The sequence below is a fragment of the Bombus vancouverensis genome, unplaced genomic scaffold (genome assembly GCF_051014615.1).
Source record: "Bombus vancouverensis nearcticus unplaced genomic scaffold, iyBomVanc1_principal scaffold0033, whole genome shotgun sequence".
Classification (NCBI taxonomy): domain Eukaryota; kingdom Metazoa; phylum Arthropoda; class Insecta; order Hymenoptera; family Apidae; genus Bombus; species Bombus vancouverensis.
In genome coordinates, this window is record NW_027468924.1 from 644,419 (window position 1) to 672,275 (window position 27,857).

Here is a 27,857-nt window from a genome sequence, read left to right on the forward strand (position 1 = left end):
CCTCCGGGGAGAGGGCGCTGGGTAGTGCCGGATTCGTACCGGCTAAAACCTCCACGGTGGCCTGTCCTGACGCCTGAGTCGAGATGCACCCGGGATCTCTCCCGAATTACTACCGGTTACCCCCGGGCGACTATCTCTCCTTTTTTTTGTCGAAGGGAGGCGTCCTGCTCTTCTTGGACCGCTGGGGGGGGACCACGCCCCCTAGCGCCTCGCTCCTGCTGCGTCATCCTGGGGACCCCGTCCCCTGACGCCTCTTCCTGGTTCTTTCGCGCTCCTATGGTGGCCGCGGCGGCGCCGGTGGCGGCGTCGCGCCCCTGCGGCGCGTTGTGTTCCTCGGGCGCTGCGATTTCCTGGACGGATCGCGAGCTCGCTCCCGGTTTCTTTCCGCCCGCTCCTTCGCCAGCATGACCTGCTCGCAGTAGGTGCGGATGGCGGCGAACTCCTGGCGCCCTCTGAGCATGGCCGCGACGACCGCTTCGGGGGCTAAGCTCTCGCCGATTTCGAGCCATAGGACGCGTCGTGGTTCCGCCCATGCCGGACAGAACTCCAGCGTGTGTTGCGCCGTGTCCTCCTCTTCCTTGCAGTGGTGACAGACGGATGTCGCCTCTCGCCGAATCCTTAGCAGGTACTCGCCGAACACTCCGTGGCCGGTGAGCACCTGCGTCATCCTGAAGGTCAGCGGCGCTCCGCCTCGATCCCTCCAGGCCTCCCAGTTGGGAAGCACGGCGCGAACGGCCCGGTGCGGCCGCACGGCGTCCTCCTGGATCAGCTGCGAGCGCCATCGTTCCCACGTCTCCTTCTTCGCCTCCTCCCGGATGTTCGGGGCCGGCTGGCTGGCGGTCGATGGCGTCGGGCCCCTCTGGTGTTCGTACACGCGTTCGAGCGCCAGGGCTTACAGCTCGAACGGGGGGATGCCGCCAGCACGGTCGCCGACGCGTACGACGTCGTCCTGTAGCCTCTCGCTATGCGGATAGCGGTCGTCCTCTGCAGTCTCCGCAGCAAGGTCAGGCTGCGGCGACTGGCCGTCAAGCTTCTGGCCCAGACGGGTGCCCCGTAGAGGACTCGGGACCGAACCACTCCCTCGTAGAGTCGGCGGATTCTCGATCCTGCTCCGCCGATGTTCGGTAGGAGGTCGCACAGGGCGTTGGCTGCGGTCGTCGCCTTCGGGACCAGTTGCTCGAAGTGCGGTCCGAAGGTCCATCTGCTGTCGATCGTGAGACCCAGGTACTTCATCTGGCGTTTCACCGGGACCTCTTCTCCGCGGATGTTCGCCGACAGTCCGGGAGGAGGTGTTCCTCTTCGTCGCTGGTCGAAGAACCACAGTGCCTCGGATTTGGCCGGCGACACCGTCAGGCCGAGCCTTCGAATGGCGCGCACCGCGCACCGCGCACGCCACGGCGTCCTCCGTGCGATTCGCCGTGTCGTGCCACCACCGTCCCCCGGCCAGGACCAGGGTGTCGTCGGCGTAGCACACCATGCCTGCTCCCGGGGGCATCGGACATCGGAGGACGGAGTCGTAGGCCGTGATCCAGAGTATCGGTCCCAACACCGACCCCTGCGGAACGCCGCGCTCGATCCCTCTTCTTTCCTCCCCGTTCTTCCCGGCGTAAACGATGTATCTGTCTGTCAGGTACGCTCGGATGATCCCTACCAGGTACGCCGGGACCTCGAAGTGTCACAGGGCTTCCACGATCCTGGCCCAGGGGATCGAGTTGAAGGCGTTGGTGACGTCGAGTGATACCGCTACTGCCACCCCTTCTCGAGAGACCTTGTCCTCGGCCATGGTCTTCACCTTCTTCACCGCGTCCACGGTCGAGCGGCCGCGGCGGAATCCGTATTGGCTGTCGTGCCATCCGGGCGCCCTCTCGGTCATGTGAGCCTCCAGCCGGGCGGCGATGATCCGTTCGAGCATCTTTCCCACCTCGTTTCAGTTAAGTACTGCTTGGAAATCGATGGTTGTCGTCGATCTATGCGAGCATGCAACAGACGTGAAATATAATGCAAAAAAAAATCAGTGAGCAACCTTCGGTCAAAATAGAATCGTCAAAGATGCAATAAGCTTTCATAAAGTTAATGCGACTACCCGTTCTAAAGTTACTGCTGGATTGTTTCCAGAGAATATGAAATAGGACAGTCTGTCATGTTCTTCCGTCAATTAATCTTAAAGCCTTCATTAGAATTTCATGGAAACACAAATATCAGGCCGTGCGTCTACAACCTAGTTGTACAATTTGCAAATTACGTTCCACGGTATGATATTAACGATTTTTGTGGCATCAATCATATTACGGTTAGATTTAGTTTAAACCTAAGACTATATATATGTTTTAATTATAAACTCGTCAATAATACATTTCGCTACATCGCGTTCCAGCTTGAGGAAAGAAAAGGGTGAAATATCGTAATAAATTTTTGTATTCGATACTCTAACTTTAATTACAAGGAACACTCGGATCAATTAATTAAATACAACTACTATAAAATTGACATATTTTCTTCCAAATATCTACCTAGATAAAAATCGATCAAGGATCTAACTAAACTAACGACGCGTTTATCAATAAATATCGCATTGACGGTACATACTGATCCTTTTGGTTGAGAAATTGATCAAACTTGAAATATCAACGGTAGGTATATCGTAGCGACGATCCGAGGACGCCCTTAGATATCATAATATTTTTACTTATTCTTTTACGCGTTTTCTTCTTCTTACTAAGGATAAAATATCACATTTACATTGGCAAGGATCAAATTGACGTCAATTTCTTTTTCGTTGATTCGATGATCGTGAAAATTTTTACTTGACATACAGTACACTAATGATGTTGAAATTTTTCTTTAAATCGAACAACGCGCTAAAATTGGGCAAAATCGATTGAAATCCCTGTACGAAGCGAACGCTATAAAGTTCATAGAAAGTTAATAAGGGTTTGGAATAACGCTAACAAAATGGACTGTGAACTCGAGCACGCCCTACGCGATTCATTCGTATCGTGCATTAGGAGGAAATATCGTCGATCAAAGGTCATTCACTCCGTAGGCGGATACACGGTCAGATACACGGAGATTATTTGCGAAGGGCATAAAACAGCGAAGGGCGTCGTTAAGGGCATCGAAAGGAGAGCAACCACAACCATAGAACGCATAACGTAGATGGCATAGTAATGGGAACATAGGGGAACCATAATTCCATTGTACGTGCCTATCCATCCAAGCTGCTTGCGGGGGGTAACTCTCGCGGGAAATTCGAGCGTATTAAAAGTCTCGATCTAGGCCGGTTTGATAGATCGGCTGTCTCGAAATGGTTACCGACGCCAGTGTCACAGACGAAATTCGAGCAACTGTATATAACAAACCGAAATTCCGAACGCCTTATCGCGTGTAACCGTCCGGTCAGCATCTGTTCTCAGCCGCCTGAGTGGCATTCGATCACTCCAGCCGTTCTCCGAATTTTACACTAAGTATAAACAAAACCTTCTCCCACTCCAACGAATGGAAGAATATAAATGCTCCCTTCAAAATCATCCAGTCAGTCTAATAAAAAAATTCTTAACTAATCCAAGTATCGAAAGTGTATCATCGCGAACCGAAAAAATTGTATAAATTGAGTAAAAAATAAAAAGAACTTAATCTCCTTTTCGGAAATTAACAAGTTCCTTATTTTTACCTTAATTTTACACGACATTTTTGGCGATCCGTGCCAGGATCTATTCACTTCAGTGCAAACGAAATTACGATTTCGGCGTACGCGCATCATTGAAGATCGAAGGATCAACGGACCCAGTGCGAATCTTTGCTACTACGAGGCCCTGCAGCAACTTTCAACGTTCCATTACGGTGAAACTAGACGAGAGGACTACGGTCAGCGCAGAGCAAGCCTACGAATAAGATTCGGAATCTAAAACCAACCAGAGAGGAAACATCCCTGAGACTCCTCAACGGTCATAACTACTACGGTAAGCTGAAAAATCTGGATTCATTTTCACGATACCGTGTGAGAAAACCCAGTTTCTCAAGCGCTTCGAGTCCAAATAGCAACAGTAGTTCAGACTCAATAAGCTCAATTAGAATCATGCCCACATCACGAAAAGACAAAGTCGAAACTATTGAAACCGTTTCTACAAACGGAGGTACGGACAATTCGATTCGTGCCATACTCGACGTAATTCAAAAACAAATTGAAATTCTTGCGCAACGTGTAGAAGAGACACAACGGACGGCCGACAGTGAAAATAAGAAGCGTGCAGCGGAAATAGAACTATTAGGCAAAAATATCTCTAAAATAAAAATAGGACGCGACGCTACTACAGAACTAGGCTCCCTTATTACTATGGACGAATCTGTTGCCGCGAGAGATAGAACTTCCCCACCATGCGTTCCAATTCGAACAGAAGAAGACAACCATCCCTCTTACGAAGACCGTCCACCGCAATTCGCCTCTCCGAGCTTACGGGCCAAAGACGCGATAGTATGTATTCCGCAATTAAACGGCGAAGACAATATCGGAGTAGAAGAATTCATACGCGAAGTACGCGAATTACGAGCCATGTGTAGCGAACCCACGTTACTATTAAAAATGATTAAAATCGGGAAAATCACGGGTAAAGCCGCAATGGCCATCTGCAATATATCGATATACGAATACGGACACCTGTACGATGCCCTAAGACGAAACGTAGCCACCCAAGACTCTGTTAGAGAACATCAAGACCAGCTACGCGAAACGAGACAGCGTCACGACGAAAGTGTGCAAAGTTATATCATCAGGTTCCGCAGAGCACTCAATAAGTTACAATACAGTATAACGAACGAATACCGTGACGAAATTACTAGACGAGCTATGAACGACAGGATTTTAAAAGACTCCGTGATCGATTTTATCCGAGGCCTGAAAGGCGAAATAGGACAATTACTACTCGCCAATCCACCATACAATATCCTTGAAGCCGAAAAGAAAGCCACCGACATCGAGCGATTCTTCAGGGAAGATCGAAATCGACGACTAAAACCAATAGAACGATTACGACTTCCTGAGCAGCAACGACTAACAACCAATAATCCTAATCCGATCACTAAAAAACCAACTCCAACACCCAATCCAATGCCAAGAAGCTTCCGACAAACCGAACAAATACCACTTGCCCAAAGGACACAATTAAAATGCTTCAAATGCAACCAAATCGGACATGTCTCCAGTCAATGTAAAAATTTTCGAACACCCAGCCAATTTCCGAGACCACCAGCAGTCCACAATCTCGAGACACACAAGGAAGAAATAGAGGAACCAATAGACCAGACCTACGAATTAACGCCACAACAGGAAGACTACCCACAGTACTTTTACGATCCGACGGACAGCGACATAAATTCCTCATTGACAGCGGAGCAGGAATTAATATACTCAAGCGAAGATGCGTATTACGACCAAGAATAACAAAAGAACGGAAATTCTCGATGGGACACTCTAAATTTAAAACCAACGAACACGCTTTGATAAAACTATTTGGCAAAACTCTAGAATTATTTGTGGTAGAAGACAACTTTCCAATTATAGAAGACGGCATACTCGGTTTGCCAGCCCTATCTAAATTCAAATTTGAACTCTCGAATCAACAATTAAAACTTGACAATAATATACTTTTATTGCAACAGGAAAACGACGTACCTCCAAAACAAGCAGTGTCAAAAACAGTCTACCTGGAAGGAAAACCGACAACGATATGCTTTATCAATGGTGGTGAGTGCCCAGCCAAAATGACTAATTTTATCGAAAATTCAAATACGTATGATCAAGTCTCCACGTTTAAAGATTTAGTTAGACTTTCGCATATAGAGAAAACCCTCCGTGAACCAATCGAAAAGATATTGCTGTTCTACCTTGACGTATTCAATCTAGAGACCGACTTATTACCATGCACTAATCTTGCTAAACACACAATAACGTTAAAAGAAAATAAAATCATTAACACAAAATCTTACCGACCGCCTGAATGCCATAAAGAAGAAATCAAACGACAAATGGACGAAATGCTACAAAAGAACATTATAGAACCATCTGATTCTCCTTACAATTCACCAGTCTGGGTAGTACCAAAAAAGGCAGACGCCTCAGGGAAACAGAAATGGCGAATTGTAATAGACTTCAGAAAAATAAACGAACTAACTGACCAGGACGCATATCCATTACCTGACATAGACGACATACTATCTCAACTAGGCAACGCAAAATTCTTCTCAGCCCTCGATTTATCCTCCGGATTTCACCAAATCCCAATGGACATAGACTCTAAAAAGTACACAGCATTCTCCACACCACAAGGACACTATCATTACAATAGGATGCCATTCGGTTTAAAGAATGCACCTGCAACATTTCAACGCATGATGGATACCGCGCTAAGAGGACTCATAAATAAACATTGCTTCGTATATTTAGACGACATTATAATATTCGGACAGTCGATTGAAGAGCACAATAGCAACCTCGCGATAGTATTGCAACGCCTACGCGAACTCGGACTCAAAATACAGCCGGACAAGTGCGAATTTCTCAAACCAGAATTAGAATATCTTGGACATATAGTAACCGCCGAAGGTGTAAAGCCAAATCCCAAAAAATTAGAAGCCGTTAGCAATTTCAAACAGCCACGTAATCCCACAGACATCAAATCGTTCTTAGGACTAGCAGGTTATTACCGTAAGTTCATCAGAAACTTTTCTAAGATCGCGAAACCATTGACCGAACTTACAAAAAAGGAGACACCATTTCATTGGACAGATAAAACCCAGGAAGCATTCCAGACATTAAAAGACAAACTCTGTTCATCACCCGTACTAAAATTCCCAGACTTTGCGAAACCATTCACATTAACGACTGACGCCAGTAACGAAGGTATAGGTGCAATCTTATCACAGGACGGACATCCATGTTGTTATATCTCGCGAACTCTAAACCCACCGGAACGAAATTATTCCACTACAGAAAAAGAACTTTTAGCAATAGTATGGGCCGTGAAACGCCTCCGACAATATCTGTTAGGACGGAAATTCCTCATCCGAACCGATCACCAAGCACTAAAATGGTTACAGAATTGCAAAGACCCCTCATCACGCTTGATGAGATGGCGATTAAAACTAAAAGAATACGAATACGACATAGAATACACGAAAGGAAAAGATAATACTGCAGCCGACGCACTATCTAGAATACATGTTCTGACCAGACGACGCGAAAATTTGAACATAGAACTCGATAAAAAATATCACGATTGGGAAAAATCTACCGACGCGTTACCCAAAATTCTCAAAATGACTCCGAACCGTAAATCTTTCTATCAATTATCCAAAACAGAGCTAGGAAATTACGACAGAATCGAATGGTTAACTAAATTAAACGAAATTATTCATATAAACGAAAAGATAGGTATAGGCGACGACAGTTTCACAGAGACCGAAAAGAACGCGATCAAACAAATTTTACTATTCCTGAACGACACCGTAAAAGAATTAAATTTTGCATGGGAACCAATTCAAACATATAGCGACGAAGAAATAGACGAATTATTGAAAGAAAATCACGATTTAGTAGGACACCCCGGTATACAAAAGACATACGATCGCATTCGTGAACGGCACAGAGTACCAGATTTGATGAAACGTATACAACAACATATAGAATCATGCGACACCTGTCAAACATCTAAAACTACACGTATCAGACCGCGCGAAGAACCTTGTATCACCGACACACCCCTCGAACCAAACGATAAAATTGCTATGGACTTATTAGGCCCACTGAAAAAGACGAAAAAAGGCAATCAGTACATTCTATCCATACATAACGAATTGACAAAATACTTAATACTCGTACCACTAAAAACTCAGCAAACGGAAACAATTTGGAACGCACTCTTGAATCATTACATTTACATCTTTTCCGCTCCAAAAAAAAGATATTAACTGACCGCGGACAGAATTTTATATCTAGTTTAATGCAACAGTACGAAGACGCGTTCAAAATCAAACATATCAAAACGACATCCTTCCACCCACAAAGTAACGGATCGTTAGAACGGACACACGCAGTAATAACAGACATGTTAAAATCGATACAGCGAAATTCGGATGAAGAATGGGACGATCAACTTAACTTTGTATGCCTTGCATATAACACAATGATACACGACTCTACTGGTTACACGCCATTCGAACTCACATTCGGACACCAAGCCAATCTTCCCTCCACAATATCCAAGAATCCCCAACGCACATACGCAGACGAAGTCACGTTCCGCAAAAAGGAATGGGACTCTAGACTCCGACACGCTCGCGAAACATTGATCAAAAGTAAACAGCGATATCAGCGCGATCAAAAACGTAAAATTATAAAACCTCAATCAGTTTTCAAAGAAGGAGACTCTGTTTTAATACATAACGATCATAAAAGGCATAAACTTGATGTGGAATGGTTAGGACCGTACACGATTGATAAAGTATGTACTCCATACTATCTGATTCAAGACAAAAAGATACACGGTAATCGTTTAAAACCTTACTTTCCAGGTCGACGCTCCTCTTTGCCGGAATAGTATCCGCGCAAATAAATATTACACCATTAGAAGGAAACTCTGTATTCGTAGAAAACATAGGAAAAGGATATTTATACAGCGACACTGCCAATGTAATAGTAGGATTAGACACTAGCGACATATACGAACAGATAAGCGCAATAGAATCATATAAATTAACAATAGACTCACGTGCAATCAGCAAACAATACGTCGAAGAGTTAGGCGGATTACAAAATCGCATCAATAACCTAAAACAACTCGCAAAACACTTGAAAGCGTTAACACATACCCGGAGCACACGAGGTTTGCTTAACATCATAGGTTCCGTATCGAAAAGTCTGTTCGGGACTCTCGACGATGATGATCTTACGCTCATAAACAAAAATATGGACAAACTATTCGATGATAATAATAAAATCAAGACCATAATAGCTAATCAAACAGCACTTATTAGAAAAATTGTAAACTCAGAAAACCTAAACCACTTAGAGAGATCATATAGTGATATATTAAAATTACAACAGCAGGCAAATATCGATAGATCTATGCTTAAGATGATCATGAAAGTCGACACCGCGATGCAAACTTTACACTTCCAATTAGATGAAATACTTAACGTCATGATATTAGGCAAACAAGGAATAATTAGTCCACAAATACTTGACCCCAATGAATTCATAGAAAATTACGCCAAGGCAATAGGTAGCCAGATGTACAACACCGCGATTTCTGCCAAAACCGAACATTTTCAATTCATACTCGACATCAGTGATCTTAAAATCTTCACAATAGATGACAAAATATTTTTCAAAATCATAGTACCTTTAGTCTCTAACACAGAATGGAACATATTACAGATATATCCTATCCCGAGTAAAAGAAATGGAGTATTTTTGGCTCCAGTAGTCGAACATCAGATATATTTAATCTCAGGTCTTTCATTTATAAACGCTGATATCGAGTATTTCAACAAACTTTGTAAGAATCGAGCCGGAACCACTATATGCAAACAAACACTACCAATCCATGACAGAAATTCAAAAACCGATTGTCGCAGCGAAATAATAAATTTCAAACCACACATTGAACATTGTCAAATAACTGTACTTAAGATTCAAGACATTAGCTTTATACCGCTCAAAACTAGCAACTGTTACATTGCGATACCAGCAAATCCGATAGAAATAGACACAATTTGCCAAACGAAACATACCTTACAAAAACTTGACAAGCCTTCCATCATAAGAGCTAACACTTCTTGCGATATATTGTACAAAGACGAACACATGCGTATAGGCGAAACAAAAAACGAAGTCATATACGAAATCAAAACAAAAACCCTAGCGCTCAAAACAAACGATAGTTTCACTCATCTATTAGATAAACTCGAGCGAGCACCGAAAATAATAGATAATTTACAAGGCTATAAAACAACGATCGATAAAATAGGCGACGAGATAGAAACTCTTAATTTCGAACACAGAATTAAAAATATACAGTATTGGGGACTAACCACGCTCCAGATATTAGGGTACATAGCATTAGGCATACTAGGTATATATGGATTAAACAAAATAGGGGTATTCAAATGCATCAGGAAATGTATACAGAACAAATTATGTATCAATTTATTTTGTTGCCGAAATGAAACTGTAATCAACAGCCACAATGCGACAGCCCCACCAGTACCACTCACCCTGGGCTCAACACCCAACATCTATATTCCAACCAACACATACCACTCAGATGGAGAGGAGGAATCAGCTGTAATTTTCAAGCCACGTCAAGTCCGATTCCACAAAAGTCTTCTGAAGAAAACTTGAGGGATCAAGTTCAATCTAAGAAGGGGGGAATGTCACAGACGAAATTCGAGCAACTGTATATAACAAACCGAAATTCCGAACGCCTTATCGCGTGTGACCGTCCGGTCAGCATCTGTTCTCAGTCGCCTGAGTGGCATTCGATCACTCCAGCCGTTCTCCGAATTTTACACTAAGTATAAACAAAACCTTCTCCCACTCCAACGAATGGAAGAATATAAATGCTCCCGTCAAAATCATCCAGTCAGTCTAATAAAAAAATTCTTAACTAATCCAAGTATCGAAAGTGTATCATCGCGAACCGAAAAAATTGTATAAATTGAGTAAAAAATAAAAAGAACTTAATCTTCTTTTCGGAAATTAACAAGTTCCTTATTTTTACCTTAATTTTACACGACACCAGCGTCGTTTTAGACCGCATCCCCTAAAGAATTCGTTCATGTAGTTGGAAATCGGCTCTTTTTCTTGCTTTTCACTTATTTTTATCAATCAGGTTATTTCCTTTACAGAGACTACTTGGAATTCTGCTTTTTCTACCAGATGGAGCATGAAACACGAGTAAACGTCGAGTAATCACGTAGAATAGAGTAGACTTTACGAGTTTGCTGGTGATTCAGAAAAGTAATTTGTCAAGAACAACGTCTCGAGTTCGTTTCATACACTTTCGTTCACGAGTCGATCGATACATCGAAACATACGTTAGATAAAACAGGATAGTAATAAAATATCGCAAACGATTAATACGATTTTTCCCTATTTTCCTTACAATACAGACAATTGATAAGTATCGATATCATTTCGTACGTAAAATACACGTGAAATATACTAAAATGTGTTTATCCTAGGTGCGCTGAGAAGAAGTCTCCAATGACATATGGACAGTAGTGTAAAAAATATCAGTGATATTACCTTTAACGGTATGCGGATACTTTCTCGTAACATGACAAAGTCGTATCTCTCGAAACGATAAGAAATACAGGAAAATTTTATTTAATAAAATTCGATGGTTTCGAAGTGGCGCATCGTGTGGTATGAAAGTAGGAGGAGCGTTGTAAACATTTCACTTGTATCATTTTGCGTTCCAAACGTTCTTTTTCGTCTGTATAAATAAAAAGGTACCGAGAATCTTTTGTTAATATTTAACACGCATATATTTAACAAAAAATGTCAATGTCAATTAAGTTTTGTTTTATAAAAAAATGTCTTATTCGAAAAGTTGGATATTACTGTATTGATAAATTCAACAAAAAGATCTCGCTGGTTTTCTATAAAATAGCGAATATGACCACATCGATACGAACGAACTACCGCTACGTGTCACGCGTGTGAAGTAATTTAACATATTTTCGGTGCCGGTGATGTACAGACTTTGTTAACTGACAAGTGAATAAGTGTTCTAGTTAAAGTGCAGAAAATGTAATAAACTAGCTTCGTATATCTCACGGGAGAAACGTTTTTGCCTATATCAGAGCGAAACAATGAAAGCTTTTAACGCGTCAAAATATGCAAAATTATTGTTAAAGATACGATATCTCGTTCAAAACACACAATATTTTGTACAATAAATTTCAATTTTACACGTCACTTTATTTAAAACCAAAGAATTTCCAAAAATTAATTTTAGATTATGTTTGGCTATGCAATTTGCGATATGAAAGACATAAAGCAGAAATATATAACATAAATGACTTTTACTAAATATTTTAACAAATTTTATTTTAAAAATTACTCGATTCGTTCGTTTCTAGAACAAGAATATTTAATATAATATCGCGCAATGAAGTTTACATTCTCAATACCAATATAAATAGTTGTTGTAACATTTCTGTAATATCGTGATGTAATATGTTCACAAAGAGTGGACAATAGAGATGTTAATCAGACAGAAAAGACGATTGTGGCTTAACTTGAACTATTCATACCAAACGTACAGAAAACAGCGCAATCCACACTCTCTCGGCAACGCCACTCGCAACCTCCGTCTCCGCTCGACTCGCGCTCTGTTTCTCGACTCGCACACTGTTTCTCGACTAACACTCTCTGGCCGTTGTCCCATTCTGTTGTCCTTTTCCTAGGCCCACCGCACACGTGTTCCGCAGACGCTCGTGGCCAGGGTCACGTAGGTCTTTTCCACGAAACTATGCACTTGAAAAGACCGATGACACATTGATGGGCCCGACGGCGCCTCGGCTCTCGCGACACTGTTCATAGTTCGTCCGATATTTCCCAGGCCTTTCGTCCACGATACTACATTTCTGATATATATTTCATTGTAATTTAATAAAACATATATCGATTATGTTTATAATAACAGCCAGTTGTCATTTTTTATAGAATTTTCGTTCTCATTGAGCGAAATATCAATGAAACGCTTGTACGTTTATTGAGCGCGGAAAGAAAAAGCGGAACAAGGCGACGGTAGTGACTAATGATAAAAGTGCTATTTAAATCGCCGTCAATGCTATGAATCGTTTACATTACTTTCGAGGCGTGTATTTCGTTTTCTAATTTGTATTACATTTAAAGCGTTAATCGAATAAAAGCGGTGCAGCGTGTTCGTTGCAAATGACGTTTCTTCTCCTTCGTCGTTCTCTTCTGCAAAGTCATCAACGGTTGCTTGTTCGTACGAAAAGATTTACGTAATTTGCACACACGTTGATGCTCCCTTTGCAATTACGGAAGATGTGGTTTTCCATCCGTGTTTACGTCTCTATACATATTTCTATGTACACGTATACAGAAGAGTCGATGAATTTTTTAAGATCTAAGATTCACGGTACGTACACGGCAATCACATCTTAACATACACGAGCTGAAACAGAAAGCATCAGATTTCACGGAAACAAGGTGTTATTAACCCCTTCGGACTCTTTCGAAAGTTTCCGCAAACAGTTCACGTAACGTTAATTGCGTCAGAAACATTTCCATTGCCGATTGTGTTTAGTCAATGGCTTTTCGCTTAATTGGAAAACGTACTTCCGAGTGAAGCAATTAATGCCCGTAAATGGGAAAAGTAATCGACCGAGCGAAGGTCGACGTTAAATATTCGTCACTTATTCAATCCCATTGGCTTTCGCATTCTTGCTCGTTCTTTCCCGTTCTTGCCCGTTTTTCCCCTTCTTTCTCCTCGGTGCAATGAACTTTGCCATGTAAATCGAGAGAAACAGATATGAAATAGAAATAAACTCGCCCTTTTGTCAAAAGTATATGGAAAGATTTATGGTCGAAGGTGATTTATCTCGAGATGTACTTTAGGTGGATGGTTTTATTTTTGGTAAATTATTTTCAAGTCCATGAATCAAAGAACGATTCCATGAATCGAATAACAGAGAAAAAAAGCGACGATGAATGTTTCGTTTAATACCTAGCGTGAAAAAGAACGTGTGGTGAATTATTAATAAAACTAATCGCATAAATTACTTCGCGCCCAAAAATAAAAAATCGAACGTTAACGGTCTGACAATTTGATAAAACGTTTTCTATTCGATTTTTCACGATTAACAGTAAAAATAGCAAAAGCTAACGGAGTAAGATTAACGGAAAGAATTTCAGTTTTTTCCTAGTTAAATTAATTTGTAGAAAATTAACTTATATTCGTATTATCGATAATTATTTCATAATCACTCGATGAAATATTTAAATATTATTATCTGTATCTGATTTGAAATTTGATCGATTTTGTTTAGGGGAATTCCATACGTTAAGAAAATTAATTACAATTGCTCCAATAAGGTTGAAAAGCACGTGAAACTAAACGACAGCCTAAATTCTTGCGAAACGTTTAATAGATGTTCGTACGAATCGGTAAATATGTTGGATCTCGCGCTAACGAGCGAAATAAACCAAGAGAAGATAAGGAGAAAGCTCGGAAATTTTAGGGAAGGGAATGCAAGAAAATCAGATTTGCGTGCTTCCGCGAGATTATTTTCGTGGGAATGGGTAGAAATCAGCGGAGTGCCGACGTCGACGTCGACGTCGCGCTTCCTTCCCCTTTATAATGCCGCAAAATAATAAGAATTTCGTCTGCTTAGTCCCGTGGGTGCTTACATTCCTATTTATGACGACAGTATCTCGGCCTCTTTATGCCAGCTACTAGCAAATATGCACGGCTCGATCCCCGAGTTGTCGAGTATTTTCTTCTTCGGACTTCCTTGTCCAACCTTGCGGCAGAGCAACGATAATGGAGACAAAGTTACGCATTCTCCAGTCGATTCGCCCATTCTCGTCTTTTTCATTTTCCGCTTAGCAATGATAGAGGCGCAAACTGCGTAATCACTGTTGGAATACAACGATATCAGTCGCATGCGGATAGAGTGTCTGATCGTACAGATTCTTCCATTCGTTGCCCAGCGCCATCCCCACCAGCGTGCGTTCGTGAGATGCACCACGGCAGTTAGCACGCTTTTTCAAAAGGACGCCGGAAGAAGCGTGAGGATATGGATGGAACATTCTAGACGGGCACGTCGAGAAGCTACTAGAAGGTTCTGTGCCACATGTGACGCCACACAGACACCCACACAGGTCACACTCATTACTGCATAGAGAGTGGGGCTCTAAACCTTTTCAAGGGCCATGGGTCACTAAGCCAGTCTGTGAATAACTAGCCAACTGTCTACATTCCAGAACGCACATTTATAACTCTCGAAATAATTGTTTAATAAATATCACATTGTATTATTTCAACATAAACATTGTGTCTTCCACAGAATATTAATCCTAATTCCAAGATTAAATTCTAACAATCACTCGGGCCGATTTCCTCGGCAAATCACCGTAAAGTACCGAGTCTTTTAAACTTTCAACGGCCTTTAAGGTATTTCGAAAGCTATCCATATACATTTCGCACGCGTTGCTACATCATACACAGTTACGATATATCGCGCGCTCGCTTCGCAAATATTCATTTCTTTCGAAAAGGAAAACGGTCGTCGAGTTTTCGTTCTTCCGTTCTGAATTTATTTACGACATTATCGCGTATTCGATGGATATAGTATAAATATCATTAGTAGTAGGAGTATACTTTTACCATCGCGTATATAAATTTCCTTCAAGACTCGTAAGGTTGAATAACGTATACGTATAGTTGAAGAACTGAATGGTAAATATTGGATATTCCAAAGGCGAAGAAGCTTTCCACCAGAGAAAAAAATAAACTACATTTCCCTTAATATCAACACTTTCGTCATTTATCATTTTTAATATCATGTTCTTTCAATCGCGATCGTGTTTTGTTCGCACGCTACTTTCAACTCGTTCGATTTTATCCAATGTGTACTTCGATAAATTCCCTGTTACATCTCGTTGTCACGTGACTTGAACAGCGTTTAAAGCTTCGTTTGGTTGGCCGTATCGCAACAACAGCGTCCCTTTCATCCTCGCATTTATCTTCCTTGCTCGTAAGTTCGCCGGCGAGCTGCGCGCCTCGCCGCGTCGTCTCTCTTCACATTTCCATTACGATAAGGACCTTAGTAGCTGCGAGGACATGGCATATAGCATAATAACTAGCCATGAACAGCACAACACGCGGCCGCTTTATTTCACCGTTCCTGCAGCCTGAAATATCTCGACCCCCTGAAATCACTTCACACTCGCTTCCAGTAACTCGCGTCCCTCCGGCTTCTCTCTTCACCGGCGGTTCTCCATCCGCCTCTCTCCTATCCGTAGCGGGCTTAATGCGCGTAACGATAACTCATTCGAAACTCGTTCCGTCCGGAGAATGGCTCGCCGGATCGTACAGCCAAACATGAAAATAGAATCTCTGCTCGATTTGTTGTCAACGCGATACCCAGGACACGTGCGTGTTACCGTAAGGTAACGATCGGCGTGAGTTACGCGGCTAGCAACGGACTTACCAGCAAACTTTCACTTACCAGCTTAACAACGACAATCGTTTACACGCTGAAATATCCGCTTCAAATTTTATAAATATACGCTATATCTCAATCTCGATTAATATATGACGCTAGATGCCTTGGTAGTACGGTAAACACGAAAGCGTAAGATCGGCGTGGGACGAGCGTTTTCTTTCTCTTTTCGTATCACGTTCGCTTAACGTATGACACGCGTACTCTATCTTTGTGTTTCTATGTTTACAAACGAGCCACGTAACGATTAATCGATGTGATAGCTCGCAGTAAATACAAAATGCAACTTCTGTTTAATGATAGAAGCGGAAACGAAGCGATTCAGAATCTGATCGAATTCACCGAAGAAAGTAAAATACACGATTGACAAAGTAACACAACGCTCTTAATTAAAACGCGCGGTTGACACGCCGGTAACTTTCGTTTTAAATATAATACGTACCTTCGATTACATCGGGGCAATTATAACTTGTAAATAGTTTATGTTAGATTCTTCGTGAAAGTATTTTAAGATCTCGGCATAGATTCCATTAATGTATTTCCATTCCAGCTTAATAGTTAAGTAGAAGGTTAACGGGTCCTCGAGCCAATTGTGCTCTTCCGAGGGGAAAAGAACTAATACGGAGAAAAATAACGTGGAAGGAGATAACGCGTGGAATTAAAAATTTCTCTCTGTTGTTTCAAAAATTGGGAAATCTTCTAAAGAAACGCTGTGTCGGAAGGGACTCAAAGGTGGTGACTAGGTTAAGTGAAACACTTTGAAGCAAACCGTTTACCTTAGACTAGACCTGGCCAAACTGTGGTCTCCAAAACGATTTTTAGAAACTGGTATGCGAGCAAAATACGAATTTACAAAAATTCAACGATAATACCAAAAATAGATACCTTATTAGCGTAAATTAACTGAATATTATGATTATATCTTAAATATCGTTTTATTCGAAGCGAGACTAACGGGAAATCAGAAATTTTCTTCGATGATCCTCGTATTAAGTATAAATATTATTAATTTTTGAACAGAGAAGAAACGTTCCGTGGAAAAGAATGCCGTTGCCAAATATTTCGCCTTCTTTTTATTTTCAAGCTACGCAAATCGTAATTATGTGTTATTTCGCTTTTCGCGTTAAAAACAAAAATTAAAATCAAAAGAGATAGGATAGGCATGTTACGTGGGATAAAAAATTACTTAAACCATAAGCAACGAGAGAATTTCGTTTGATTTTAAGGAACATTATACGCACTGTTACGAGGCCAGATATATATTAGTCCAAATACGATTGTATTGTACAATTACTAGTAGGTTGAATACATTAGATAAGTAAAAAGAACGACAAGTAAAGAATGCGTAAAATTAAATCATGGAAATTCATCTAATTTTTAACATTGTTCCCTTCGTCCCTCCGCTATATGACACGAGGAATTCGTGTAAAAATTCGTCTTGCGGGATAGAATTACATCGATTTGAGTGCGTTTTGCCCCGATCCTTTTGGCAATCGTCGGGCACACATAGGTACAAGATTTCTTTCTGCCGTTAAGTACGTGAGCAGACGGAACACGCGGAACGCTACACGTGACACGTTATGTTCTCCCGCGTTTCTTCAGCGCACATTCGTACAATACGTTATATGTTCCTCGCTGGCAAATCCTGCTCGGTCGAACGATTTTCATATCGAGGGAAATCGTTTCTTTCACGAATTCCTTTCCGGCTGATGCACCTTTTACAGCTTAAGGGACGACGCGGTGCAGTTAAAGTTCACGACTGAAGCAACTATTCGAGGGTGGCTTCTGCGTGAAACCGAAATCATTAACGGTTAATCGGGCAATATTTCTCTGGACGGTGATTTTCCATCGATCGCGTTCAATTTCGTCGCAACTGATAGAATTCTTTCCTCTTTTACCACTCTTCTTCCGCTTCCCCCAAGGACAGCCCCCTCCCCCCGCCCTCTTTACTCTCTTTCAGAGTGATACACGAAGCGATTTTGGGAAGGGAGACGTGACAAAAAGTTTTAGCTCTGAAAACTGATGCTATATGTATCGGTGAAATTGGATACCGTTATAGTTTTCAATCGAATTAATCACGAGTTAATTTTGGCCATACTATATTTTCCATACATCGGTTGGTATTCTTATATTCACACAAGAGTTCTCTGCATTCGTATCTTTTAGCTGGAAAGCATTAATTCTCGGTATTACGAAATCATAATTTGCGTTCGAAAAAGATATTTCGATTGTAAGTTTTAAAAACCTATCGTACGAAAGACAAAGAAATCGTAAATAGGGCAAGCACGATAAAGTACGAGGCACGTGACATTAGGAGGATATAGATCATCGTTTTGCTAGTTTCGAAATTTGTTGAAAAATACGGAGTTGCTAAATCACGAAATCGTGAACTGTATTTATGAATTTTGATGTCACAGTTGCGTACTATTTGTCAGATTCGGTTCACTTTTGTCGTCGTTAATATTATTTCAGTACAGAAGATTTCGTTCATTCAATTTTTGTGTTTATGCGACTATTGATTTGCATTTTGTATTTGGCAAGATAAATGTTAAGACCGAATTGCTCGGATAAAATAAACAGAGGCGAAGACTTTATTGTATACGCAAACAGCATTTAATTCCAGACTGAACAAACGCTAGATACGAATATACACGTATAAATGTGAAAACACGATAAGAAAATAATGTCACTGAAGAAAAAACGTTAAGTATGATAAGAATCAATGTCTAGTTATATGTATAGGTAATTTTGACTTGAGAACTAGGCGAGATTACGCGGTGGAGTTTTGGTCTTGTAGAAATAGGTAATGGAATAGGGATATGGTATATGTATATACATGCATGCCTAGGTAGATATTACATGATCAATACAGCAGAGTGGGAACTAGTAGTAAGAGGAAAATCATGTAAGACATAGCACATTTCAGAAAAAAAGAGACGAAAATGTAAGAACCGAAGAATGTGTAACGTGATTTTAAAAATTAGAATCCGTAATAACTTACTATTGATCATCAAATGTACAATAATTATTGGCAAGATCAGGACGGTACTATTACTTTCGCTAAGAAAGAAACCAACATCTCCTAGAACATATAAATATTATAGTTGCAAGCTTTAATCGACGAAACGAATGCTGTACTCGTGTATTTATTCGTTTCTACGGTAAAAGCACAAATGCTTTGTGTCGCTTAATGCGGACCGTTTGCTTTGAAAGTCAGCTTTTATCATTAAAAGAGAGCAAATAATTACTTGAAAATTAGCAGAACATTTCTATATAATGATATTTCAATTCCTTAAATTATCTACGAAATCTTGCAACTGTAATATGATTAATATTAAAAATATTCGAAACTTATCTTATACGCGGATAACGCTAATTATCCGGCTTACAAAGTACCACTTACAAAATATCGATAGATGTATCTAAACCACTCGAAAGTTTTCCACTCGTTCTATCAATCTTCGTATATCTTATCGGAAATCATTTCATTTCTGAATCGCATTAAAAATTCTCCGACTTTCGTGTCAGATATAAAATTCTTAAACGTTTGCGTCGGACAAGTATCTGGCGTATGAATTTTTATCTTATTCGTTCATAATTTATCCAGCAGCACGTTAATTTTTCAATGACACGGCTGCTGCTATACTCGTATGCTGATTATAGAGAAAATGCCGACAGACTGAAATTCGTTCGCTAAGTAACGAGGCTAACTCAAATTTTCCGGAAAGCTCGCAGCTCTGACACAGAGTAACAAGATCGAGTGTAACCAAGTCGAAATCTCTTCATCTGCCGTGTCGACACGCGCTGTCAGTCGTTCCGTTTCGATGCCTCGCCGCTATATATGGAACGAGAAGTTGCCAGACTATCACCAACCCCATCACCTACATCCTCTTCGCGTAGTAAGGATCCTCTTAATTGCATGCGGTAATTATTGTTTACGTGGCAAATACATCAGTGAGCCTCTATATTACAGATGTTTCGCGTAGAATCTTCCTAACTAGTTTTGCCTTTTAATCTCGCCAACAGCCATCTTTCAAATTCTAACCAATTCGATTTTCGCGTAAATCAAATTGCGAAATATGAGGAAATAATGAACGTTAAACGATCATATATATACAGGGTGGTTGGTAACTGGTGGTACAAGCGGAAAGGGGGCGATTCTATGCGAAAAAAGAAGTCGAAAATATAGAATAACAATTTTTCGTTCGAGGCTTCGTTTTCGAGAAAATCGACTTTGAATTTTCGCTCGGCACGCGTGCACTTTATCGCGTCTCGTTATAACGGATCTCACTGTAGATTTTTACAAAAATTTAAAAAAAGAAAAATTAAAAAAAAATTTTTATTCTATATTTTTGAGTTCTTTTTCGCGTAGAATCGCCCCCTTTCCGCTTGTACCACCAGATACCAACCATCCTGCATATTTCGTAAGGCTTGTTTAAATAGCGTATACGGTAGAATTTCGTTTATACCAACACCAATTTTTTCTAATTACCTATGATTCTTCGTTTACAATAGTTCAGATAAATGAACTCAGTTGACAGAAATTCGTTTAATTCTGTTAATTAATTACTAGCTAACTAATTTCGTCCAAATAAATGGAATTCGTATAGACGGAGTTGTAACGCGATAAGAAACAAAGAAAAGAGCTCCTCTGGACCAGAAAATAGCAGACTATAAAAAATGAAAAAGCTCGCTCTCTAAAATAATAATAGTTTTGAAATATCCGAGCGATGCACGTGAAAGCATCGTTTATCGGTGGACATTAAAAGGTACATAAACGCGAAAAAAAAAGAAATAGCGCGATAGGTAAGGTAAGTAGCGATATGGGGATAGCTGCGTCAACGGGAAGAAAAGACACAGAGCCACGTAGAGTAATAAAACGTGCGCCGGAACGACCCCTGGGCTTTCAGCAACACATCTTTATCGGTCTCGCTGGCCGTTCGTGTTCCTTATTCCATCGGTGTTAGCTCGGTTAGCATCATTAGTGACATTAGTGTCTGTTTTGTTGACGCAGTCGGTGTTGGTATTGGCGTACACCTGACGGTTGTGTTCCGAAGCGACGAGTGACCTGTGCAGGTTCGCGGCAATGTAATGGAATAAAAGTGATAGACGAAACGAGATACGACGCGTCCAGAAAGGGAAGAAATTCCAAGCGAAACGACTGCTTTCCAACGATCTACCGACAATGTTAAAAGAGTAGCTATCCTTGACTTATGAGAACACCATTTCCTTCGTCTTACAGAGTTATCGGAGAAATTGAAAGTGCCATATTTTCATCGGTTTCTATGGCTTTTTGACGGAAAGCTTCGAGATCCGGGTATGAAAGAAATATACTTAGAATATCGAAGAATTTCTTGTATCGATCACACATTGCTAGATAAGAAACAGTCACTGTCATGGTTTGATAGTGGAGGCATTTGTTGTATCGTTCGATTTCTTTGAGAAAATTTATGCAGCCGATATTTTATGTACTCAATTCGATAAACGCACAAGTTCGGTCTATTTAATGATCGAACGGTTTAAAAAGTGTTTATTAATCGATATATGTATAGCGAAAACGTTAGATCCCTATTTTTCACATTTTTTTACATAACGGCAAACGATAAGGAAATTAAACGATTGACAGAGTAGCCATAGAAATGGTGTTGACGTTTAAGAAGACGCTCCCGATATTGTGAACGTGAAATCAACAATTTGTCTCCGTTAATAAACAAGTCTGAAGATTAACATAGAAGCGAATTACAGGCGACCGATAACGAAATAAAGCTAAAACAGCAGAAATCATATTTTCTTGGAGCACCGACAGCGAAAGTCAAAGAAAAGAAAGTCTAAGTTTCCTTAGAATCTATAATTTTGTCATCGACATACATACACATATACACAATGGCTTGAGTACAGTTTTCATAAAAAATATTTTTCTTGTGGATTTTATAAAATATTTATAGATGTATTCCGTTGTTGGCTGACTCGCAGCCTCGCGATTACAACGTAATATTTCCTAGCGATATAATTGTACGAACGACAGACGGTATCACGGACATAGAACGCTGCTCGATAACGTATAAAGTGGCACTCATCGAATTCTATAATCGGATATAATCCAAATCAATTACGTAAAATTGCATCCCATTCCTTCCAATAGATTTTATTCCAACTAAGAAATCAATCTGATTTCGAAGATAATATGTCACTGTACGATTTTCGATATGATGGATAATGTTCCATCCTACTTTGAATTCCGTCGTTCGACTGTCGCCCTATATTCCGATTTAGCGTTAATCGTCGCGTTTAAAAACAGCATTCAGATTATAGAACGATACGACATATTTATTCCTAGCTGTTCGGTAACGCCGTCTCTGGAATATAACGAGCATAATATCGAAAGCAACGATGAAAGGGTACGACGCTAAACACTTCAAACTTCGATTAGTATAGTATAAACCAAGGTACTGCTATCGCTTGTTTATACGAATCGAGCATCGTTAACGATGCCACAAATTCGTAATGCGTTAACATATGATGTATGTAAACGATTCAAACGTTCGTATTTTAAAACAGATATATCTATCGCTTATCTCGTAAATTTATGAAAATGATACAAATGCTGAGTTAATCGCTTGTAATTAGGATATATAAACGATTATAGTTTTTTAGTTTCCGACTTGAAAGTGGAAAAGCAATAGTTGCAAAATAGTTGCAGAAAGAAAGATCGTCCTAATGAATTGAAAGATCATTTGCCAGAAAAATAAATGATTTGAAATGAGAATGTAGAACAATTGTCACAAGGTCTGAATATACACTTTAATATAGGACAGATAAATAAACATCCGAGTCACGTATAATTATAGATATCGTTCAAACGTTGCAACGAAATGAATAAAGTTACGATTTCTGAAGCTTGGACGTAGAAACGCGAACAAGTTAGTTTCTCACGAATAATCAGGGAAATAAGTGTGAAAATAAGAACGGTGAGGTAGCGGAAAAAGCGCATGGAAAAAATTTGGAACGTAAGGCCATAAAGTTTTGAGACGTTATAATACGTGCGTTGAGCATTACTGTTAAAGAGCTATAAGGCAGCTCGTCCTGCACCTGCTATGTTGAACGTTATACTTTGTACCATCCTCCCAGTAGTTGGCAAGTTATTACACCTACGTTGTATACAAAGTATTATCTCGTATCGTACTTGTAAAATATGGCCTTCCATTATATTAAGAATTTTCCAGCAAGCACTGCTATATACTTGTTTTCCAGTTTGCTGAAATAAAACAATTTAAGTCAGCGAAGAAGACCGAGTTATCGTAGGCTTTCGCGAAATTTATTGCGTAACCATCGACAAAATTTCGTGGAATCTCAGTGTCCTAACTGATGCTAACGATGACGGAAGACCTAAGCGATGTTAACGTGAATTTAACTATCAGAAAACGTATAAAGATTCGCTGTCCAATAATCAAGGATAGATCAAGAAATTGTAATAAATATATAGCGTTGTTGGTAGTAAAATGTCATTTTAACTTTCCAAGATCGTCTGTTCAAAGTTAATGTACGAAATTCGAACAAATTTTGCTTGTTCCAGATAACGGGTAAAATATTTGCATCTTGAAATTTCTAGTGTTTAACGAATATCTAATGACACTTTTAGTATTGCGAAGATTTAATCCTAAATAACGACGCATGAATAAAGGAAAGCTAATTCTTTATAAGGTATATGTCGTAGGAATTTATACCACGTATGTACATGCTTTCCAGACTAATTTAAATTTAGATTAGCAACGAAACTAAACAAGTTTTAGGTATGAGGAAAACGTAAGCCAAGTATACATTTCTTTGAAAATATTCTTGTACGATGTTTTTTTACGAGAAGATACAATTAAATATTCGTACGTGGTTGTAAAGATTAGATAAATATTATATGGACACCTCCACCCCTGCCCTCCCCATAATACTCTTATAGTACTCTTACGACACAAATTCACCCTCTGATACCGTTTGAGAATTCCCCATGCAAGAGAAATTTCCCATACAAGAATTTTTAGATCAGATTCAGTCATTTTTTCTACGGTCAGAAGCTCGGAGCTTAGACCGACGAGCAAAGAATTCTGAAAAAGTTTGAACAAGAAAAATAAATGGTGAAACTGTAGAAACATTGTATCCACGGATTCGATAATTTTTGCATACGTTATATGTAGAATTCGATATTTTCAACGATCTCTTCTATACACATAGAGGGTGGACTAGCTTAGTTTCCGAGATATTGGGGAGAAAGTGCCACTACAGTGTGTTTCTGCCTGTAGCTTGTGCGTGTGTGATAGCATATACGTCAGTATTAGTCGCTGGCGATAAACGAATGATAAAAACTTGAATACATTATCTTATTGTTTAATCGTCGAATTTTATATTATATAATTGATTATAAGATAGAAAGTAATTCGTATATGTTTGCTCTCTTCCATAATATCAGTTTCTGGTTGAAGCTTTATGTATTATTTCTAGACAATTTAGTTTGCCAAATTTTCGCAATTGTATCGAGACAAGACTTGTAAATTAGTATAAACTAACGTAAAGTGAAATAATATTATTTACGATATATGATTTTAATAGGAACGAAAAATAATTTCACGCGTGGCCATTATATCTTTAGAATAATCGTGACAGTTATGCTTAGCTTAATGCATTAATTTCCACTACAATTTAACAACAATAAAATATCGAGCTACGTAAAACGTAAATGTACTTTTTTTTTAAAGAGAATGATAGATATATTAGGCCCCGTATGAGTCATGGTATTTATCTATGTTATTCCAACAATTGAATGCGGATAATCGCTTAAGCACGCTGAGGAAAGGTCTATTAACTTAGACAGTTTGATCGATGGAAAGAGTTAATTGAAAAGATCCTAGAACGAATTTCATTTTAGCAAGTGATATATTTTCTAGCATATATCTTCTATTAAAACAATTGTTCCTTAATTATGTTACTTTTACTTATTACTTAATTGCTTATTGTTATTGTTACTGTTACTTATTGTTATTGTTATTGTTATTATTATTGTTACTTAATTATAGATAAAAGACACCTGTTAATAAATTTGTATATTAAACAGAAAAAACAAACACGGAAAGCGGATCGTGGGAAATTTCAATCTGATCTTCCCTATGAAAATTAAATCGTAATTTCGTAGCTTTCAAAGATAAACGAAGAAATTAGTTTTCAAGTTGGCATATTTACAGGTTAGAATTCTGTGATTGAGAGAAATGTGCCGGAAACACAAAGTGTCGTCGCGACTATCCACTGTTCATCGGATAATGGTAAACATAAAACTAATAAACATCGGCGAGTACGAGGTGGATCAGTTTACGGCTCTCAGAGATGCAATGCATAGCGCAAAAGTCATGCACACGGGATTGCTTGCGGGCTATTGTGTCATACAAGGTGACGTTAACCAGCTTCGTGATTTCCTTGAATATTCATTCGTTCCATACCAAACTAAGCTAGGTACAATGCTTTGATGAATATTGTAAGTGTTTATGCTTTCACTTCAATATTTAAATGATACTGTAACATTTTAACACTAGTATAAATTCATCGACGGTGACAAAAGTTACCTTTCAAGAGCAAGGGCATGTATCGCTTACGTATAAATTAATATTACAATAGGCTATGTATTTTTATCTCGGTGTGTGCGTGCCGAGTAATTTTCGATATTGGATACTTTGTTCTTATTCGGCCTTCGATTAGCTAAGTGTTTTATAATCGATATTTTGAAAGTAAGATAAAACTAAGATAACAGTGCAAAAATTTGTAGAAACTGCTTGCGAGGATCACAAAAAGGGAACGCGATCGATCGCGCATCTAGCCCACCACTTAATCTTCTCCCCTAACACGCATAACTCGGAATCAAGATCTGGAATTAGATAGGAGTAAATGTAATAAAAAAAAAAGGAACACTGGTATCATAATTTGTGAAAGCGATATAAATAGAACGTTGTTATACAGGAAAATAAGATAACTAAGATAACTACAATCTCTATAGGTTTCAAATCAAACGATAATTTTATAACGAAGATTTTAATAATTTCCCGATCGTTCCTCAGATTTGCCGCATTTTATATATGTCGGAGATGAAATAAAAACCGGAGCCTTCCCTATGCAATTTTGAGGAAGCCTTTTAATGCTTTAGCCCAGATTTTATCATCACTGTAATTAAGTAATTGTCATCTGTAATTGTTTGACATTTGTGAAAAGCGAAAGTGGGTTCGAGGTGACAACTGGTCGCTGAACGTAGCCACGGTCACGGGATAAACGTTTTGCCTGACGAAGGTGTGGATCGGTTGTATTGTTCTCCCTAGAAATCACATAGAATTGTACTTTAGAGATGTCGATATAATGGGACACACGTTGTATGAGGAATCAATCTCCAGACAGAAACTGCCTAGCAACGGCGTTTGGATCTTTCTCGATGTTTCCAAGGAGTATATAACAAACTTTTGACAGATATTGCCTAGCAACAACGATTGGAACCTTCTCGATGTTTCCAGCGAGAATATAACAAACAAATGCAGTCGTATTACGAAAAAGATTTTAATCAGGGAGGGATTCGTGTGATCGCCTTGGAAAGTGATACATCGAGTAATTTTTTCCGAGTGATTCAGCAAACGTATTTTTTTTGTGTTATAAAAATTGTTTAAAGTTTTCCCGTTGACCGTGGATTCGTTTGAACCCCGGATCATTGTTTATAGCGTAAATTAAATTCAATATTTGTAAATTTATCAATCGTTAATTTTCATTATTCGTTAAATTAGTAAATCGTAAGATATATTATTCGTTTCTTTTATTGTTCGATAAAACTTATTATTCTTTAATCTAATTAATAATTTAATCAATCATTTGTTAATCAATCATATCATTTACAAAATTCATTATTCATAATATTTGTAAAACCTTGTTTATTCGTGTAAATATATTCTCTGTTTTGTAAAACAATGGCTAATTCAAACGAAGAATCGTTACGCGCCTTAAATCCTAATGTTAACCCGACATCAGAAGTGGGATCAAGCCCAAGTGTCACTTTGGAACAACTCATGAAAATCATGAACCAGATGACTCAGCCTAGGGAGCAAAAGTCGAGTATGGAACCTAAGGATGTAACGTTGTCACGTTTTGATCCTGAAGGCACGGGCGCTGATCCATTCGCGTGGTGCTCATACACAGATGTGATTTTGAAAGACTATCCGATGCAAGATAGTGTGTTACTTTCTGCTTTAAATCGTGCCCTAAAGGGATCTGCTGCACATTGGCTTTCACAAATAGTGCGCGGTGGAAAACTTTCCTGGCCAACGTTTAAGGAACAATTCCTTTCGCGTTTTGGTGGCACAGAGACAGCCGCCACGGCATTAATAAGGATGTCCAGAGAACGACCGACGGAGACCGAAACTCTAGGAGCTTACGGTAGTCGCCTCCGTTCCATGTTGCAGATAAAGATGCAAGATCTAACGATGCCCGAAGTACTCAATGCCTTAACTCTTTATATGCTAAACTTACAAGATCAACGCTTTCATCGATTAACGCTCGCAAATAATATCAAGACGGAGGAACAATTTTAT

The 27,857-nt window shown here is 39.6% G+C and overlaps 1 long non-coding RNA gene across 1 annotated transcript in view; it reads right to left on the bottom strand.

The window, feature by feature from the left end:
* Positions 1-1,171: 1,171 nt before the first annotated feature.
* LOC143304396 (uncharacterized) overlaps positions 1,172-27,857 on the bottom strand; it is an 82,244-nt gene continuing 55,558 nt past the window's right edge. Inside the window, exon 4 of the long non-coding RNA XR_013061086.1 lies at positions 1,172-1,967. This is a non-coding gene — a long non-coding RNA (uncharacterized LOC143304396). The remainder of the gene's footprint in view (positions 1,968-27,857) is intronic.